The sequence below is a fragment of the Atractosteus spatula genome, chromosome 5, assembly GCF_055471065.1.
Source record: "Atractosteus spatula isolate fAtrSpa1 chromosome 5, fAtrSpa1.hap1, whole genome shotgun sequence".
Taxonomy (NCBI): domain Eukaryota; kingdom Metazoa; phylum Chordata; class Actinopteri; order Semionotiformes; family Lepisosteidae; genus Atractosteus; species Atractosteus spatula.
The window spans coordinates 5391123-5409307 of record NC_142710.1 but is presented as its reverse complement, the minus strand read 5'-3'; the positions used below and the strand labels follow the sequence as shown (position 1 = coordinate 5409307).

Sequence of the window (18185 nt, the reverse complement as noted above, 5' to 3'; positions counted from 1 at the left end):
CCCCATCTTCAACACTCCCCTTAGAAAACACGACCGCAACAGTCATCGTGAAACTTGCTCTAGAGCAGCCTGCGTCCGGCTCGCTGTGCGTACCGACGCCTTTCAATGTACAGTACCTCCCACTACAAAACTACAGAATTAGTTTCCAGTCGTTCCGATGCATCTGGATGTAAGTTAAATAAATAATTAACATATTTATACAAATCGGTGTCTGGGAAATGTCGTGCCTGCAGACGCAGAACAAACGGCTTCCACTGTCATCAGTATTCTGCATAAACAGCCCATCAATCTCTGACCTATTTTCTCCATACAATTGAATGGCACCTTATGGGCGAGACAGCTCCCCAGCCTTTTAAACGTGCTTAATATGACCATCCTAACGGTGGACATGTACCTTAAGGATGTGTTGTGCAAACAGAAAAAAATAGGCAACTTTTTTTTATTTATTCTTTTAAAACGTGAGTTAGTTCACCATTAACCCCGTATAGACATGCGCTTAGTTAAAAAAAAATGAACAGTAAAATAACTTTCATTCGGTGAATATCGACCAACAGCCACCCCACCGTGCGGGTTGTTCTCAGTTATTTTTTTTTATCGATTACCTTACGAGTCATAAATTAAGACACGAGGCGACGACGACCGTCAGTTACCCATTTTACGTTTTTCTTCAAAGTATAATGACGTCCGAGTGTGGACCAACGCTTGGAGCAAACGGACCGTTAAAACTTATTTTCTTTTCTAAACAAGATGATGGCGGCATTTAATAGTTATAACAAGGCAAGAAAACCAGTTCTTTGGGGGAGTCGGTGAAGTGCCTTCTGGCTGATTTGTATTTCCAGGTTTCTCTCCTGACTCAAGTACGACGGTCTATCAGCTGGTGCCGTGGTGCCAGTTTCCTCCCTCTGTTCACATCCGAACCAAACCAGGCTGCCCGGATGTCGCCCTTTTCCCCGTAGTCAGCGAGTGTGCTTATGCCCAGGTGAAACAGTAGCAGACCTATCACCTTCCCGTGCCTTGGTAAAACCTGATACAGCGGTGCTATTGTTTGACAGTTGCGAACTATTCCACGCTCAGCTGTAGCATGTAATGTAGGGGAATACTGAGACCTTAGTAAAAACAGAATTACCGTGTTGTGCTCCACTTCGTAAAAATCACGTATTTGCTCATGCTGGTACTACAATGCGGTAGATATTACCATACGATTGTTACTATGGTGAATTGTTATATAATTTAGTAGGGCCTTCAAAACAATCTGGATTTTTTTTTAATCTTCTCGGTGCTGTCACACCCAGGTGTAGCTTACTGTACTGTTTTGGGAATGATATATTCAGCCTTGCACAGATATCCTTAATATATGTATTATTGATGAGCAGTGCCACTCATTTGCCTCATACCTTACTGCCTGGGCTTTCTTTGAGAGCTCCCCTCTATATAAAAATGCACTAAGTAATACAATGTAAAGAGTACACGAAGTAGCATACCTTAGTATAGAGTGTGCAAGTGTGGCATATCATTCCTGTGTTGTGGGGTCGATTTCAGTTGGGGGCACCTTCCGTGTGGAGTTTGCACACTCTCACCTGTGCTTGCATGGGCTATTTCTGGTTGCTCTAGTTTCCTCGCACCCCAGCTGGCTGGCTAGGTGAATCACTGTCCTTAAACAGCCCCTGAGTGTCTATGGCCTGCAGTGCACTGCAGGGGAGTTTCACACTGAGGTCGCAGGGAATAAGCTGCTGCTTGTTGTGACTTTCAGCAGCAATCAGCAGCTTCCCAGTGATGGATGGATTGATGCATGGTGCTGTGGAATAATAGCGCAGCAACTGGACAGTGCAAAGCCAGAGCAGGCTGTAGGGTGTGCAGTTTCAGTCCGTTCAGGCTGTACAGAGACAATCCCCGGGAGACCACTAGGTGGAGCCATCCTGATCATCACTGACAGTGGAGCTGAGTCCTCTACAGGGTGTGGCTCGGATGCCATAGGAAGCTGTAGTGCTTGAGAATCAGTGGGATTAAGGCCTTGGCCTTGAAAATGAATAAAACCAGCCACATTTCTGCCACAAATGGGAGGCCCTCTCCCTTTCACACAGACAGCATGGAGTTTCTCCACTCTGCAAAGGGAGATCTTCCATTTCATGGTAATCAGACAGCTGCCGGCTGTGTTCTGGAAACAACGGGAGTTTAGGATCCAGATTCCTGACTGCAAGCCCAGTGGGTGGATCCCTTCATCCCTCGATCCTGATATTTCATCCAGGTCCCTCCAGCCACTCCGGCTCTATAAATGGAAGTCACAACTGTATAGGTTAACAAAATAGGTCACTGTAAACTCTGTAACTCTCTGTGGATAAAAGCATCAGCCCAATCACAAATAATAATAACCTGTCAGCTTAGTACAGCTATAACTACACCCATGTGGCTTGTGGGCAACACTCTCTGTAACCACAGCATTGTGTACGGCGTGATCTCCCTCTGCACTCACCTACCCCTCAGTCCACAAAGTGAGCAGCTCGCCTGCTCTGCTGTTCACGGAGACAGCTCTGACCCCTCTGGAGCCATATCAGCAATATATACAGTACAAAACGCTGCACTACTTCAGAGCCAGTGGATAGCTCCCAGACACTTTACTTATAAAGCTTAAACACAGTTAGAATAATGGGATAATAACAGACTTCATTTATCCATTATTTTCGAACTGCTTTATCCAATTCAGGGTCACGGGGGAGCCGGAGCCTATCCTGGCGAGCAATGGGGACAAGGCAGGATACAACCTGGATGGGACACCAGTCCATCACAGGACACAGACTCACAGGACATAAACATGCATACACTCACACCAGAGCCATTGAACTCACCCCTATGCCTTTGGACTGTGGGAGGAAACCAGGGCAGCTGGAGGAAACCCACACAAACATGGGGGGAACATGCAAACTCCACACAGATAGCACCCCAGGTCTGGAACTGGAACTGAGCCCAGGACCCTAGCGCTGTGAGGCAGCAGTGTTAACCACTGCATCATCATGTTGCCCAGGAGGCTTTATCGGACTGAAATAATGGATTTTTTCGTGCTTTCCCACTGCACTCACTGCACATACATACAGTATGATCACATCCGTGGGAAAATGGACCATTTTATTCCCTGCTGGGAGTGGGTGGGTGTTCAGTGCGCAGAGACTGTAACGTGTAGGATCCTGTTCCGACGGTCAGCTGTAGCACATGAGAAACGATCTTGTCCTGGTCTGGATCAGCTACATCCCAGCAGGGTAGCAGATAAAGTTGTGAGTCAGTCCGGACAACCAGAGGATAATGGTAATATTTCTTCACTCCTCCTTCCCTGCATCACCCCCCCACCACCACCACCACCACCACCCTTCTCTTCTGCCTTTGAGAAAAGGAAAATATAAAATTTACAAGCCTCGTGCTTTCAAGATCGTCCCTTGACAATAGGGACTGGCAGAGCGGATGAATCAGGCACCAGGAAGGCCCTGTGTTTGTGCAGTGTGTTGATGTCATCTCCAGTGTCACAGTCCACCCTGTGAGCCTGCAGGCAGTTTTCCCAGTCTCAGTCTCAAGACACGGGGGTGAGCTGCGCACATCATCACAGCTTCAGATTCGGGCAACGTAAGGGATTGGTGTGGTTTCCATCTAGGAACATAAAGGGTACATTTTGCCAGTTTAGAGCACACATAGAGTGAAGAGGAAAAACAATCCACTGACAACTGACAATTGTGAACAGACGTGACAGATATGATCAGCCTTTCTCTCTTGTTCAGAAGCTGACTCTTCTGCAGGGCTGTGCTAGATTTCAGTACTGGAGCACTGATGAGATGGGGGGGGCAGTTAACACTGTCTTAGGTCCTAGAATCAGTTCTGGCTTGGGATATTTTTTGTGTGAATTTTGACCGGGGTCTGTGGTTTCTTCCTACACTCCAGTGACATCATTGCTGTGCCTGAAGGCATCTCTAAATTGCTCAGTAAGTGCACATATAAGTGTCCTGCAATGGACTGGTATCCTGTCTGACGTGTAGTCCTGCTTTTGGGTCCTGTGGTATCAGGATGGGCTCCACAAATAAGCACTGTAATGTTAAGAGACTGAGAAAGAGACATAGTTCAGTCTGTTATGGTGAGGGTTGTGGTTTCATATTTTTAAATGCTTGGTGATTTACAAAATTGATCACTGCATGTCAGCATAAACATTGACAAGATTTGGAACCACAGTGGCATAACTCTGATATACAGGGGCTAATAGTGGCCCAGTGATGACTGGCACTTGCAGTAACACTTACTGTGTTCAAAATGAAGAACGACATTAAGGAAGTGGATCCTCTGCTGGTTTGCAGAAAGAAATGAAAGAGCCTGAGTCAGCAGACAGTTTCAGAAGGGGAGTCATCCTTTGTCTATTTTTAAATCTTGGCCATTTAGCTCAACCAAAAATGCACAACTTGTTCTTAATAGGCAAATCATATTTGGCACGATCATATATTTAACTGATCTCATGGTATAGGAATAGATGGTTAAGAGCAGGGTCTTTAACTGAGGTGCTAATGTGATGGATAGGCATCGATGATGCATCGCCCTCAATCTTAAGTGAATATGGAAGTGACACACAGCAAACCAAGCGCTGTCTGCTTCACAATTCCTAAGCATAACCAAGCACTGCCTGCTTCCCAAACACTCAAGACCTGCTCCTAAGCAGAACCAAGCACTGTCGGCTTCTCAAGACCTGTTCATAGGCATAACCAAGCGCTGTCGGCTTCTCAAGACCTGTTCATAGGCATAACCAAGCGCTGTCGGCTTCTCAAGACCTGTTCATAGGCATAACCAAGCGCTGTCGGCTTCTCAAGACCTGTTCTTAGGCATAACCAAACGCTGTTTCTTGAGACTTGTTCCTAGGCATAGCCTTCTGCTTCTTAAAATGTGTTCATAAATAGGTCTGGGGAGGGTTAAAGTAGTATATTTCTAAACTGCTCAAAGGGAAATTGGGTGAGCAAATGAGTAAATTGTGACAAAAATCAAGAACATTATTCATTTTTTGTAGAGTAGCTTTAAGATGTTTTAGTGTCCTTCTGGCAAACAATGACACCATTGAAAATGTGTTTGTGAATGCTTATTTCCAGCAATTGTCTCTGGAAAGCCAAAAGCGTGGCGTGCCACACCCTCTTTACCCATTGAGAAAATACTCCGGTGTGGGGACTGTATACGTCTACTGGTCATTTCCTGTCATCAGTCTTAAGGCCTTTTTTGGTGTTTGTGCTGGACAAACAAGAAAGAATATACAAGAAAATATCAAGGTAAAATCTCCTTATATATATACAGTCTGAAGAATGGATAGGTTTCTTGTTCTTAAAGGAATCTTATATTTATGAACCTTTTGTTCTCTAAAATCAGGATGTTTTATAGGAAAGAATAAGAACAGGGGGCACTTTTATATATAAGGGGTCGAAAAGGTCTGGGACAATCTATTTGGCCAAGTTGGTGAAGCCAATAAACACCCTGGCATCTTTTGAAAAACAGTTGAATGAGATCTTCCAACTAGGGCAGGAGGTCTTCTTTACACCGATGGTGGTGGGAGTGTGGAACAAGCTGCCCAGGCGTGAAGCTGAAGCCCATACCCTGGCTTCGCTGAAGACACAGCTGGATGAGAAGCCTGGATCAGTTAGCTTCGTCCTAGATGGCGTTTATAACCTATTTTCTGTCCCTATGAAAAGATCAAATAGAATCCCAGACTTGTTTTTTTTTTCCTCCAGTGCCTGGGTTCTTGGCCAATTAAATAGAAAAAAACAAACTGCCCTGTCAGATGAGAAGCCTAGCGGGTTTTTCACGTTATCTGAAATGACGTATTAAACGCATTTTGGCGGGCTGGAAAATGTAAAAAGGTGATTCGAGGGCTGTCTGCGTGCTTAGTATGCTCAGGCGTGCCAGCACCGTTTAGCATTTAATCCACTTTCTTTCTCTCAAATAAAATGTCTTGCTTAGTGTAATTTGATTTGATACAAGTTGATTCGATTTGCTTTTTTTTTTCGGGACGTGATTGCGTTTCAAAACGACTCTTAACACAGCCTTCTTGTGTCCTGCTGTACAAACAAAAATAGGCCAGTGTCTTGTGTTGTTGCCGTGTTTTCATCTGCTCTTTCGTTTTTCTTCCTCTCAAAGGTTTTGTGATTTTGTCTCGTTATTTCTATATAAAACCTAAAGTATTCGATTTCTTAAAGAGTTACTAACATACACGTATAACAGCAAATTCCATTTTCAATTCACATCGTGTACTCGGGGAGACAATCAGATTCATGTTTTGCGATTTTGTTTGGGATATTAATAACATGAAATACAGATTTTCTATTTCCGAGACTGAAGAAATTGTCAATGTTTCGCCCCGAGGCAAGGGAGATAAACCCAAATCCCTTTCATTCGCACTAATTCAGCGTTAAAATGTCTGATAATCATTATAAGTATTTTTAATTTGCTCAGAAAGTCGGGAGTCCGAAAGTTTAAGTCTCCAAAGACGCACCCATGAACCTTCCAAGCAACAGCATCTTTTAATTTTTCTATCTTCATACTCCCGTCTGCCGGATCGTGTGCTCTTGTGTGAAAGAGAAGCGCGTCACCCGAACTGTGTTGGCTGGTGCAGAGGGTGAGAGGCCGAGGTTTTGTGATAAAGCTCGTCGGGGAAAGGCGTTTGAAAACCGGATATGCCGACGTGTGCGCAGACAGGGACATTTCCCTTTGTCCGGATGTTTAAGATCGGTGAATTCTTGCGTCCCCAAGTTCGACAGGTTTTAAGTCACTTACAGTAAGTGAGGAGCTAATGTGATTTCCAGTTGCCAGGGGTTACCTAGTGAAACAATAAAACTCGATAATTGCTGCCATAATTTCAAAGTGTAGCAAAACAAAAAGTTACATTTCGCCTAGGGGAGCAGTGGGGGTTGTGGAGTGTGGGGAATTTATAGTTTCTACAAGGTTTTCATTTAAGACTTGCTTACCCTTCAGTTTTCAAATCCAATTTCTGTTGTCTGTCCTAACCCATAACACTCACTGTATTAGCAAAAATAAATGTATCCCACTTACCTCTTCATCTTTGCTAAGGATCTGTGCCTGTGGCAAGACGGTTGCCAGTTTGAATCCTGCGGCCAGCACAGGAATCCTACTCTGTTGGGCCCCTGAGCAAGGCCCTTAACCCCAACTGCTCCAGGGACTCTGTACAATGGCTGATCCTGTGCTCTGACCCCCAGCTTCTCTCTCCCTGTCTGTGTGTCTCATGGAGAGCAAGCTGGGGTATGCGAAAAGACAAATTCCTAATCCAAGAAATTGTGTATGGCCAATAAAGTGATCTGATCTTATCTTATCTTAATTCAACAGCTCTCAAGTTTGATTGTTACACTAGTACAGTATGTCTCACCAGGTGACCAAGGCACCTCTCACATTGCTCACAGCAACGGCACGTTCTCGCCTCTGTAATTCTCACTTTCTGATTTCTTCCAATTTGTAAATCATTTGGTGCTTTGTTTCTGTGCCTTGCTTTCCAGCTGAGATTTACAATGTGTATCTTGAATTGCTTTCCAAACTATAATATAACTTTAAGGGGCGGTATGATGGCACAGGGGTTAGTATTGCTGGCTGTAACGATGCGTTGCTCAGGACCCTGTGCAGACGGCATCATTTGGAAATAAGTGGAAACGGACAGGGGGAGGAGACGATGAGGAACTGGCCAGGTTGAGGAACAGGGGGGCGTGACGACTGTGCACTGGGGCTCAGGGGGGGCGTGGCCATGGTGAACTAGTCCAGAGGAGTCCGGGGTGAAGTCCAAAAGTCCAAAGCCAAGTGATCCATCCAAGACAAAACGAGACAAGGTTTAAAAACCGGAACGGGATCCGGTGCAGGGACGGGAAATAAAAACGGGATGACGAGGCCAGGCGCTCCGAGCCCCGGAGCCAGACGGTCAGGACGCCGTGGTGAAGCCTGTGCCGTGGGGTCTCTCCTGGACCCGCTGGTAGGAGGGCTTCCAGGGTCCGTCTTCCAATGCAGAGCCCAGAATAGAGTGAGCATCTGGCTTAAATAAGGAGGGGCTGGACAGGAGGCAGGTGCACATAATCAACTAAAATGTGAAAGAGCCAGAGCACCCTTAAGAGGAGGCATTACGATCGTGACACTGCCTCACTGTGCTGGGGCCCTGGGTTAAATACTGGACCAGGGATGCTATCTTTTTGGAGTTTGTATGTTCTCCCCTTGTCTGTGTGGGTTTCCTCCAGGTGCCCCGGTTTCTTCCCACAGTCCAAAGACATGACGGTAGGTGAACTGGCTTCCAGGAAAATTGACCCTGGTGTGAGTGTGTGTGGGTCTGTGTGTCTGCTCTGCAGTGGACTGGCGTCCCATCCTGGGTGTACCCGGACTTGTGCCCAGTGCTTGCTGGGATAGGCTCCAGCTTTCTTGCTGCCCTGAATTGGAATAATGGATGGGTGGAACTTTATTCATTTGCTGTTATAAATGGATTTTAGATTATCAAGGTGCTGAACTAGATTAAGCCAGCTGAGTCATCTTGCTTTCTGAAAGTCTGTAGCCTATCCAGCCCTGTCTTTGAGACTAATACTGTGCTGCCATCATGGTTTCCAGTTTGTACCATACAGTAAATCTCCCCTGGTCTTTCTCTTTGTCTAAAAGAGTCCCAGAGAAATCGAATTACACTTACTGTACATGGGTTTCAAAAGTCCAGTTTTCCTTTTGGATGCAATCCCTTAGAGTGGCGACCCTCCCTCCTGGTCAGTCAGAGCCTCAGTCCTGCAGCTTTTATAGGGGACACACTTCACAGCCTTTAAAAGACTCAGAGCTGGTTGGAATTTGGACCAACAGCAGACACTTCAATCGAGTCATTAAAGGCTGAGCTGGGGTGCAAACCTGCACATGGATTGGGAGTGAGGATCACTGGCTTATAGGAAGATTCTCCTGGCCTGGACTTGGAGATTCCTCTGTGTCTGTTGATGTCCTGTCCAACAGAGGTCCCAGCTGCATAGAGTAATGTTTTAAGTTGACTTCAGTGCTGGCGCAGTGCTTCAGCACTTCTGAGAGCTCTGATCCTGGGTTCGATTCTGGCCTTCAGAGTGGACTAGACATGATCCACCTGTGGTCACCTGCCTGTATGGCAGGCAGCAATACTAACCCCTGTGCCAGAGATGTATGAGGAGTCCCATTCAGGGCCTAACCTGCCTAGCGCCCCCTGCCTTCCAAGAGCCGGTATTGGACTCTGCGGTTATTGAAAACAGATGGATCGAAGTTCGTCTTCTGTAGATTCAATATGGTTGTACAGGCAGGTGTCCTGCATTTCCTAACTGCTTAAGAAAAACAAAACACCATGAAACAGAGTCTTAATGAAGTTAAGAAAAAATGTGGCTAGTTATCATTTTATATTGATCGTTCGGAGTGACATCGGAAAGAGAACGAGCAGATCTGGGTGGACTGCAGGGGCCAGAATTAAAAACAAAAGACGATTTGAAGTGCCAGGAAAAAGAGAGAGCACTGATGGGGGTCTGAATGGCCCGTTTTCCTTGGGAAAATCCCCTTTGTTCTTAGAGCTTTGAGTTGACTTTATTCATCTCTCTCCGCACTTTCGAGTGCGAGTCATCTGAGCCTCTCCAAGGTCTCTGAAAGACCTTCGGTTCTTTTAATCTTTGGAAAGTGGCTTGAAAAACTATTTCAAACTGAAGCCACAGCAAGCGAAAGAGGGAAGCCATCAGCATCAAAGCCGGAGAATACAAGAGGCAAATGGAAGTGATTTCGGTGTCTGAGTGAGGTGTGTGCACACACACGGGGCGTGCAATGTGTCCTGCTTGTGAAACATGCTTATCAGATGCTAATCCGAATTTTTAATTGTGCCTCCCTGATCTGTGTCGGGGAGTTTCCATTTGTCGAAAGGGGAAATTCTGCCAGTGCTTCATAGCTTTTTTAAAACTGAAAGTCTGCCAAAGAGCAGAAAAAACACCTAAAAGAGACTGGGCGGCACATGGGCAAAACCAGGCATCTGGACAAACAAGAAACTCTGCCTCTCTTCGACCTGGCAGGAGGGGAAGGCTGCCAAGCTCTTCACTTGATCTCTTATCCATCACGCTTCCATTCACCAGGAAGCGCTTTTCAATGAGTCCTGACACTAGGGGTCCCGCAGGGAGACGTCTTCATAAACTCGCAATTTGGGATTTTGTTTTTTTACCTCCCTGGCCGAAAATATTGATCGGGTGGTGCTGGGTTGGGGCGGGGATGGGGCCTGGGAGGTCAATAGCTCTTGTTTTCCAACAGCCTCCCGAGACGTGAGAGGAAGCCCCTCCTGGAGGTTGTTAGGCCCACACACACACACACACACACACACACACACACACACAGTGGTTCTGTGTGTGCAAATGTTGATGCTAACAGCCTGCAGAAGAAGAATGGGAATAAAATGTATCGGTAGATAGACAGATCGTGCATTACAAACTGAAGAAATATATGTCTTAAATACAGAGCACACCTGGGCAACAGTGGAGGGGCTCAAGAGTATGTGCTGTATGAATTAGATCTTTTCTTGAATGGGCAAAGAGGGATTAGCATTACAGTGCACAAACAGGTGGGCTCTGGGCCGCCGGATCGCTGCTAGAAATCACGGCAAGGCCAAGGAAGTGATCGATGAAGATAAGGGAGTCGCAGAACCGCTGGAGGAAACATTTGGAAAAAGTGTCGGAGAAGTGGCCTTCAGAATCCCTTTGGATTGTAAGGGATCATTGTCCCTAATTCTGCCTGTAAATTAATCACTAAGAAAATAAAAATAAAACAATCAACAAAAAATGAGTGATTTGTGAGTTCGGCAGCTCACAAGTACACGGACTCTCGCACTGTTTTTTTTGGTTGTTGGCAGCACTTTAAAAGCCTGTTCGCTGAACCTTTGTTTTAACAAACACTATTGAGCTTTTGATCACCAACCGGGGCTGTTCTGGGGGCATGGAAGTGTCTCTTGTGCGCGATAATCTTGAGTTTGGCGCCACGTCAAGTTTGCAAATGGTTTAAGCACAGCTGTGGCTACAGAAGCTGAGGTCATGTCACTCTTCATAGTTTCCGTTCTTTGGCAAGAGTCCCGCTATAAATGAATCTGTTCTTCGTATATGCAGAAGTATGCGCATATATTCTGAAAACAGTGTCACGATTGGTAAATGTATTTTGGGTAGAAATGGGAAGGGAGACAAGATATTTGCTGGCATCTCTCTCAGTTTAGAGCGCATTTTTGACATTCATCGCACTGCGGTTTGGAACCAAGGTTTGTGCGGTACTTAAACTTCTGTCTTTAGAGGGCGAGATCACACGACCCAGCAGGCACCTGTCTGCGCTGTTGAAGAAGGTGCGATGAAAGAAGAAGGTGTTTACCACTCTCTTCTGCTGCTTTTGGTTTGTGCAAGTTAACAGCTGAGGCTCCCATTGCTCTGCAGTGTGATTCAGTTCAGGGTTTGTGCTGCATCGTGTTGTCCAGCCTTGGTCCTGCAGAGCAACAGGATCTTCTGCTTTTTAGTCCGACAGCTTTCTCATTGATGTAGGCTTTACTAGTCAATGTAAAGAGCAAGGCGATCTTGAAGCACTGACTGAACAAGCCTTGTAGATCCTGAAAGAACTGAGCTCTCCAGGGCCACAGCTGGGGACCACTGGTGTGGAATTTCATTGATAGAATACAAATACCTGAAACGGATCCAACTGCTGTGCAATACGAGCCTTTATTCGTGTCTCTGTGAGCACTGTGTTTTTAATCACAAAAGTACTGTAGACAAAACCTGATTGGTATTGCAGCAGTTATACGGAACATAGCGTCAGAGTGGCAGTGTATTGGACGAGGCAGGTATTGACACTGTGGATAAATTATAGGGATTGCAGTAATGACACATATGCAGTAAATTTGAACTGGACCTGCTGTGTGCATCAAGCATCTGTCTTGTTGGCATGTATCAGAGTAATGGAAAAAAAAAGGATATTTGCTCCATTGTTTTTAATTTTGTTTCGTTTTCTGCAGTTCCTGTTCTTCTGTATCCTGTTTCTTAGCTCCAGTGTGAGGCAGCTCCAGTGTGCATTTGTCCAACAGGTGCACATATTGTTACACATTGAGCCAGTGTGTTTATAGCGGGGTAGTTGTTTGTGCTTTTAGTAAAATGTTCAGGTAAGTAAAGGTCAGGACAAGTCCTGAAAGCCCATGCACAATTAGTTCATTTCCATATCCTAGTCTAGTTCCGACTGTATTGTGTAGCGTTCTCAGTGACAGAGGTGTGGCATGAAGCACATTTTGTGCTCTGTGACAGATCTCGCACCAAGGACTTTGTAATTCTCACCGTACGAGTCATGCATGACCACACAATGGACAATGCTGCTGTCCCTAGTTAGGTATGGCATAATTACTGACCCCATCAGACAGAACCAAAGGTTAACTTCATGTTAGGAGGAGCCAAGATGCTTAGCTGCTGCATGCCTTGTTTTATGAGATTTTAATATCGAGGATCTGATCCTCTCTGTAGTTTTGCATAAGAGCACCATTGACTTTTCATGGTTTGTCAGTGGTTATGGCTTGTTAGGGACTGCGGTGTTGACAAATAAGCACAATAAAGAAAATAGTAATCGCACTACCACTCGGTCTGATGCATGTCCTCATTTATTTATAAAACTATTATGAATCGGGTGGCACAGTGGCAGAGCGGTTAGCACTGCTGCCTCACAGACCTGGAAGTAACTAAGGCTGGCTTTGAAGCCCAGCTGATTAGAAAAGGGATGGATAAATTTGAATACGAATCTCTGAACAAATCAGTAGCTAAGGTTGCAAACAATGTACAGGTGTATAGTATGAAAGGTGTGCGAGTTTAGTCACGGTATTTCTGAAGAGCACAAATAAGGGTGAATGCATGTAAGAGCTTGAACATAATGCTTTGTACTTCCTGGAGGATTTTGGTAATGAATGGATTGTGGCAATCCTCAAAGTACAATGTTACAAGTGTATCTGTAGTGATATTGCAGCTGGAAAACCACAGTCACTTCAACCACGTAGTCTGATGTTGCATTTGGAGCTCTGTTTGTACATCTGGTGCGTAAGAACAAGTACGTCTTTCTAGATCTTCTGTGGATTTGAATTTAGGTAGCAATAAAATCCCTCCCCCCCTCACAACCATCGCAGACAGTGGTTAAGGCTGGAATAGTTCTGAATCTCTGTAAATGATGCAGATCATAATGTATCATAATGCACAGTGGTTTCAGCACGATTTTCCTCGAATATGTCCCCTCCTGTGGTCCTGGCTGCGTGTTGCATGGGCATCTGCTTCTCCTGCAGATATCTCTATGGAAAAAAATGCTCAAGAGCAAGTATGGAACATGAAAAAGCTCTGAGCTGCAGAACTACCTATTGACCAGTGTTTACCAGCTTGATATTGACCAACTGAGGGACCCCTCTGCTATGATCAGAACATTCAGGTTGTAGATCAAAAGAAGGGTTACTAGAAGGAGATTCTACTTTTTCTTTTCTTAAATCTCGTTAGGAACAAAAGAGAATTTTGCAATGTGTTGAGATGATCTCTGATGCTCAGAAGAAGGACAACAACAAAATCAAGCCACTCACAGCAGAGCTATCCAAGGGGTTTAAAAGCAGCATCGAGCAATGTGGTTAAAAGTTCCTAATCCAGACGATTCACATTTTCTGCCTCCCTAGTTTAACGGAGCGATCCAGTTTATTAGCATTTCCCAAGGCGGGTGATAAATAATTCTACAGTGAAACAGCTGAGTGGAAAAAAGAGGTGAGGAGCTGACAGAGCTTCTCTGACATCTTTTAGAAGCTCAGCGCTTCGGGTCCTTTGACTGTCAGGCGTGAGGAAGAAGTGTTAGATACTGAAAAGGACTTTTGAACACTTCTGACAAACATATCAACATAGCTCTGGCTCCAGAAAGATTTCTCCCTCGGAAAACAGTAGTGGGAAGCTAAATTGTATGTAGGGGACTTTCAGAAACACCCACTGTAATAAATACAATGAAACATTCCAATGTTCTGAAGAATGGTAATGTCAGCATGGAAACGATAAGCGTAGCACGTAAATGATACGTCCCTGCCATATTAACAGATGCCAAGGCTCAACATCCATCCATTGTCTAAGTGCTTTATCCAGTTCAGGGTTGCAGGGGAGCCTGAGTCTATCACAGCAAGCAAGGGGCACAAGGTATAATATACCTGGAAGGGATGCCAGTCCATCTCAGGGCACACACGGGCACCGATACTCCCACACTTAAACTCACATCAGGGCCTGTTTCCCTAGAAGTCAATTAACTTACTAGTATGTGTCTGAACTGTGGGAGGAAAATAGAGCACCCAGAGGAAACCCACAAACTCCACAAAGATAACACCCCAGGTCTGGGATTGAACCTGGAGCCCCAGCACTGTGAGGCAGCAATATTAATCACTCTCCCATCATGCTGCCCCAAAGCAGCTCATTGGTAAGTCAATAGTGCTGTGCAGATTTGAGAAGAAAGGTGTAGGAGAAAAGAAACTGGAGATAGAAGGCAGGAGATTATGTGATAGAGATATAAGGCAAACACCTGCAGCTACATCCACTTAGGTTCCTCTGATCTCTCAGTTATATTGTTCCTAAATGTTAAAACGTGAAGGAAATGAGTAGTGCTCAGTTGTGGCGCAGACTGATCCAATTCTATTGGTACCCATTTCCAAACTTAATGATCACTCCTAAATATTTGTACCAAGGGGATACTACATTTTTCACAGAAAATATGATTGATAACCATAATTATCACATGGTATACAAAAAGCAAAATCACTGTTGTCAGTTAAGAGTGCCTGTGATTAATTTTATGCATAGCATATTTTCACTGCAGGAGTTTTTACAAATACAGTCATGAGTTATCTGTGTGATCCGTGGTCTTGTAATGCCAGTAAGATCAAGGTGAACGAATGAGCTAAAGCTAAAAATGTCTTTGGAAGGGGCAGAAAGCCTCAGTCATTTGTCTTCATAGATTTTTCCTTCTACACTCAGAGACCTGAGGGTGATCAGAGAAAGGGTGCTACACTGGATGATCGAGGGTGATCAGGGAAAGAGTGCTACACTGGATGATTGAGAGTGATCAGGGAAAGAGTGCTACACTGGATGATTGAGGGTGATCAGGGAAAGAGTGCTACACTGGATGATTGAGGGTGATCAGAGAAAGAGTGCTACACTGGATGATTGAGGGTGATCAGGGAAAGAGTGCTACACTGGATGATTGAGGGTGATCAGGGAAAGAGTGCTACACTGGATGATTGAGGATGATCAGGGAAAGAGTGCTACACTGGATGATTGAGGGTGATCAGAGAAAGAGTGCTACACTGGATGATTAAGGGTGATCAGGGAGAGTGAGATGGTTGATGATTAAGGCTGATCAGTGCCTGACATGTGGTTTAATGGTTCTTGTATCACTTCCCTGCAAATCCACACAACTACAAAAAAACATGCTTTTACTCAGCCCTGCCCGTCTAAACAGTAATCTTCTCAAATGTGCTTTGTGTTAGTGAGAAAGAAGCCAAGAGAGACACTGAAAACACTCCCCCCCTCCCCTCCAGTCTCTTCCAGTCTCTGGGGGAGGTTGTGTGTGTTTGTGGTTGGAAGGAGAAATGAGAGAGTAGAAGCAGATACCTCAGGAAACTGTGACCCAGTCTAGTGGCTTTCTCACTGAGAATCTGAGACTCTAGACGATCTGGGTTCACATTCCTAACATTTCCACTTATGGGTGGGTGGGTGGGGGTTGAATTGTGCTCAGGGGTGGTGTATTTAATATATGTCTGATGTGGCCAGAAGCAGGATTCTGTGTGGTGGTGACCAGCTTACACTGATGCTGTGGCAGCCATGGTCTGGAAGAAGAGCACAAACAAAAATAACAATGATATGACAGCACTGTAAATCTTTGGCTTGAGAATGCGTGGACATATGGAGCAAAAGAAAAGGGAAAAAAAAAGTCCTGAAGTCTAGATCTGTTTGTGTCATCTGTTTATCGCCATTATTTTCGAGTTTTTTCCCACTTGGTGCCTGTCTGTCTCGCGGAGCACCTAAAACGCTAACAGGACTTGAGGAACGGTTTCCTCACTGAACAGGGACGGCCAGTGGGATTCACACCAGCCTTCTGCACTGTCCGTGCGCTAGTGCCGGCTGCAGTTTATTGTAGAATTGCTCTAGTATTGTGAATAATATATATAGTATATAGTGTATAGTGTATAGTGTATAGTGTATATATAGTGTATTGTGTATAGTATATATAGTGAATAGTAGCCATTTTAAAATAACAGAGCTGCATGCATCCTCTGTGATTCCCCCCCTGCTGTCTCCACCTGCATGTGTCTTGTTGTGGCTAGTTGTTCCACTTAAAATCAATATGTGTGTCAGAGACAGTAAACTGAGGGAAGAATTTCAGATCTCTCCAAATCCTTGATCCTAATTTCCTTGGCATTTAGCTGTTGTAACACTAACCAACCTGTCTCCGCTATTCCCTTGACTCTCTCCCAGTTGTATCTAATCGGAACTATTAGCCACAGAACGCCTGTGTCAACGCACATTCATTGAGCCATATCACTGGCAACAGATTCAGACTTTGATACCGCTGTATGGTAGCAGGTGGAGAGATTTTGCAAATCAAAAAATAATCAAATTTGACACCTCCCTAGGGATCTGAACCTCGGGCAAAATTTCAGTATCGCAGGAGCTTTTGTTAAAGAGGAGGCTGTGAGCAAAATGCACTTGCTGTTCTAGAATGCAGCAGACCGCATCATCGAATGTGACCTTGTGACCTCTAGCTAAGGCGTGCCCAACCTCGTTATACAGCCACCTGGCTAAATACACCCTCTCTTGAAAAGTAAGCTACCATAACAGAGTGCCGATCTGTACACATAACTAGATGGAACTAGATGGACTGCAACAAAGAGCATTTTGGTTTGTTTTTGTGATGTAGTTTCATGCTTTCAGGAAGAACAGTTGTGTTTCGCTTGAGAATCGACAGGCCTGTGTTTAAAATAGCCCCCATGGAATGCAAATGATCGGACCCTATCTAATCGCTTGGGGATCCCAACGACTTAGCGAAGGAATTTAATGTCATGTAGCAAGGTGCATGATGCTCCTTTAACTGACCATGTTTATCAGAGCTTCCTCAGTGTCAGGTGAAGCTGGTCCTGGAGCTGTCTGTCCGGATTCACACAGAATTCATCTCTTTCTTGGGTGATTAAGGAGTCTGGTTTTGCTAAGATCTTGGCAAAATTATCATGCCAGCTTGCTCAGCTCAAAGGCAGAGGAGGAAGGTGGATCAAGCCCCACCCCTGTAATGATGACAGTGGTCCAAAATGGGGTCTAGGGACCTCAGCGCTCTTTCTGTAGGGCTGTATCAATAGGAGAGACCTCATTCATTAACAAGGGTGCCTCAATAACAATAATAACTTTTATTTATAAAACACCTTTTCAAACCTTTTATCATGAATAAAGAAAAAGACAGGAAAAGTGCAATTAAAGTAAATGGAAAAATATACAAGTGCGTAGAGGTTTTTACAAACTGACTGCAGGCAATCAGACGTAAACCTTGTTTTAAGTTTAGGTTTGAAGAGAGTTAAAGAAGTTGCCTCTCGTACAGTCGGAGGAAGGTCATTCCACAACAATAGAGCAGCAACAGAGACGGCGTGACCCAGAGTCTGTGATTTAGTCTGAAGGGGACCGGCCTCAACTGAACGGAACCTATGGAGGGGGAGTGTAAATGTGGAGCTCAGAGATGTATGATGGAGCCAGATTGTTTCGAGCCTTGAAGGCTAGCAACAAGCTCTTGTATTGAATATGCAACTGTGGCTCAGGATCTGGGCCTGTGGCCGGAAGGTTGCCGGTTCATATCCCGCGGCCGGCAGAGGAATCCTACTCCATTGGGCCCCTGAGCAAGGCCCTTAACCCCAGCTGCTCCAGGGGTGCTGTACAATGGCTGACCCTGCGCTCTGACCCCCAGCTTCTCTCCCTGTCTGTGTGTCTCATGGAGAGCAAGCTGGGGTCTGTGAAAAGACACATTCCTAATACAAGGCATTGTATATGGCCAATAAAGTGATCTTATCTTATAGGCAACCGATGTAGAGACTTTAGTGTAGGAGTGATATGCTGCCTGGGTCTGGTGTGAGTAAGTAGTCTAGTTGCAGAGCTAGAACAAATTGCAGCTTGTTG

General features: G+C 45.0%; 1 protein-coding gene across 1 annotated transcript in view; it reads left to right on the top strand.

The window, feature by feature from the left end:
- The window catches only part of pea15 (proliferation and apoptosis adaptor protein 15), a 60844-nt gene that overhangs the window by 689 nt on the left and 41970 nt on the right, over nucleotides 1-18185 (top strand). The window lies entirely within an intron of this gene.